We start from the raw sequence: 3077 nt of genomic DNA, 5'->3' as shown, positions 1-3077 counted from the left end.
GTGTGTGTGTGTGTGTGTTTCGCGGTGTCGTCCGACTGGGTAGTGGCTAACGGTCCAAGCTAGCAACGTAAAGTGAAACCCTCATCACCACGTCACATAACGGCCGCTTTCGGCTGTCACTCGTTTGCATGGCAACCGCGAACCGAGCCGTTGTCTTGGGCTGGCGGTGACATGGCAACGGCAGGTACGTCCGTGTGATTTACCTCCCACCTCCATAATTATTCGTTTTTTACCCCCCTGCTGTCACCTGCTTGCAAGTTTACTGGACTGGTAAATTGCCCCCCCTGCACCCTCCTCTCTCCCCGAGTCATACATGGATAACGCAAACCCCCAAAGTAACGGGAGGTAAATAAAAATTGCGGTTTAATGGCATTTTCCCCCACACAGCCTCCATCGAGGAGTCACAGGCACGGACAGGACGTGTTGCATGCAGTATGTAAGGTGGAGACATAATGCAGTGTGGCATTGTGGATGATTCAAAGGAGAGCATGGGGGAGAGGCATTTTAAATGTCAGATAATGTGCATTGCGGCCACTTCAGCTCCAGTGTTTCTGGGTGTAATGGTGCTACAGTAACCTTTGCCTTGTGTATACAGCACGTTATGACATTTTGTGCAGAGGCCTCTTTCGATTAATTACTTATAGATTACCTGGTAATGTTGATTTGCTTTGTAAAACAGGACAACGCAGATTTTATTGATCCCAAAGTTGTATTGGCTTGTTGCAGCAACTCAAGATGCAACACGATGAATACAAATAACATTTAAAAGGATATGTTGGGAAAGAAAATGATGTTATGTACACTATATACACCTTTTTATGTACATATATGATTGATGGCACATTGCACAGAGATAATTGCAAAGATTATTGAATACACACAGCATTATAATAATAAAAAAATGTGTAAAATATGATCTTAAAAGATGTAATTTAAAGGATATATAGGCTATATAGAGCCAGATAATTGCACAGTACAGGTATAATATAATCCTAACATGTATAGTATAATAAAACACATATAGTATATATATTTAATATTATGTAATAAAGGATACGTAAATAGGGATAAAATGTGCATTTACAATATGTATAAGTATGAATGAATAAGTAGGATGTAAAACATGTAAGGTCAATATGATAAATAATGTATATAAGTAAGAAAGTAATGGATAAACATTTAAATTTTTACGACGCAGCCTTTGTAACATGACTTTTTTGACTAGAAATTCAGTGATCTTGTGAAAAGAACCAATAAATCTGCCAGTATTGTTGCAGACATACTGGTACCAGTGTAAATGTCCGTCCATAAGTCACAAGAAGAAGTACACAAATGCCAAAATGTGTTTGAGGTAATCTAAAAACAGTGTTTCCATTACATAGTCGGGATGTAGTGATGAACTCGACTCAATACTACATGTACGATCCGATTTTATCATTATTTATTCAACAAAATGACTGAAAAAAGATTCATTTTCTCACATTTTCTTTATCAGATTAAACAATCCTTTTTTTGTCTTTGCGCCACAATTCAGTTTTCACCTCACTGATTTAAATCTTCACATATTAGTGTCACGATTTAACCGTCTCACGATATACATTTACACTCCTATCACAAAATGTCTAATGATCAATACGTCACGATCAGATCAATTCTCCCATTGGCATCCCCTCAGAAACCCAGTGTATTCCTACTGTGGACGGAGATAGAAGAGCTCATCGTCTTTAATCGTGTGGTATTACGTGAAGAAGTGCGCTTTAGTTAATAGTTAAAAGGGTTACCGTCTGACCGTGTCGCTCAAAATACTGGAAAAATAATAACGTTAAGCTCTCGTTGTCTCCGTCTTTCTGCTCACTCCATCTTTTCACAGTGGGGTGATGTATCCAGCGTTCGGATTCAGACTGGCAGAGAACAAATTGATCTCTTATTGAATGACCGCAAACTGTCAGACTGCGAGTGGTGTCGGTAGCAGGGAGGTAACATTTAGGAGCGAAGGTCACCAATACTGCGTGGCAATTGGAAATAGGCCATGGGATCAATAACGCTATTTTTACTCCTACTTTTGATCAAGTCTGTTCCTTTCAACGGCTACGCTCACACTAAATCTGATTTGTTTTGCTCATACGTGACTTAAATCAGTTTTTTATGGCAGTGTGAACCGCACAGATCGATCCAATCCTGGTTCTGGATCAGACACAGGTCGGATTGTACAATACATACATACAGAGGGTTCAGGGTCCATCCACTTCTCTTTCCTGTGCTCATCTTGTATGCCTCGTACCTTTCGTCTGTCTGGTTTTTGTGCCTTTTTTTAAATTAGAAATCAAGATTCTGCGCCGGCGGGAGTCTGTGGAGGGGCAGCGAGGTGTTGGATAGATATTTACGGTCCGTACAGGAGAAAAAACTGCTCGGGACGAGCCCTGTCGTCATCTGCTCACTGAATTGTCTGTTGTCTCCGTGTTTACGTCCGTTCAACAACGAGTTTCACATCTCTAGATCGACGTCGCTCACACATTTAAGAAAAACTAGACTGAGATTTAATCCTCTAAACCAAACAAATCAACTAACTTACAGTCCTTACTTTTTGTGATTGTTGCGGGCAAAAATCCTTGATTACGCGGCACGTTTTCTTAAAAAATGCGATGGAATATTTATGCAATTTTATGCGATGAAATTGCGGGAAACTTGCAAAAACTGCGGTTTGATGCATCACAGAAAGTGCTGGGAATATTTAAGTTCTCATCTTGTTTTATTTCAGACCTTAATAAACACATGGCTCAAACTTACAAAACACTGATGAGTCAAACAAGTTCTGTAGCTTCACAAAAGGAAACTTCTGTAAAAATGAATAAATAAAATATAAAAACAATAAAATGTGTGCTTCCTGTTTTACAGAGGTAGCTATACAAAACATCTTCTGTTAATCTCTTACTGTAACGTAAATCTACATACTACTAATATACTTTCATCGCGGGGTTTGCAGCTTTTCGACGACGCTCGTGTCGCGTAATTACGTCACCTCGTAACGTTCCCATGGCGACGGGGAAAAACGGCTGCTCTTGAGTGAAGTAAACGCA

The 3077-nt window shown here is 39.8% G+C and overlaps 1 protein-coding gene across 1 annotated transcript in view; it reads left to right on the top strand.

The window, feature by feature from the left end:
* osbpl5 (oxysterol binding protein-like 5) overlaps nt 1–3077 on the top strand; it is a gene marked incomplete at its 5' end in the record, with an annotated part of 47667 nt that overhangs the window by 320 nt on the left and 44270 nt on the right.

The sequence above is a fragment of the Morone saxatilis genome, unplaced genomic scaffold (genome assembly GCF_004916995.1).
Source record: "Morone saxatilis isolate NCDOM2014 unplaced genomic scaffold, NCSU_SB_2.0 Contig2, whole genome shotgun sequence".
In the NCBI taxonomy this organism is placed as follows: domain Eukaryota; kingdom Metazoa; phylum Chordata; class Actinopteri; family Moronidae; genus Morone; species Morone saxatilis.
The sequence above is the reverse complement of the archived record's forward strand: the minus strand, read 5'-3'. Positions and strand labels throughout refer to the sequence as shown.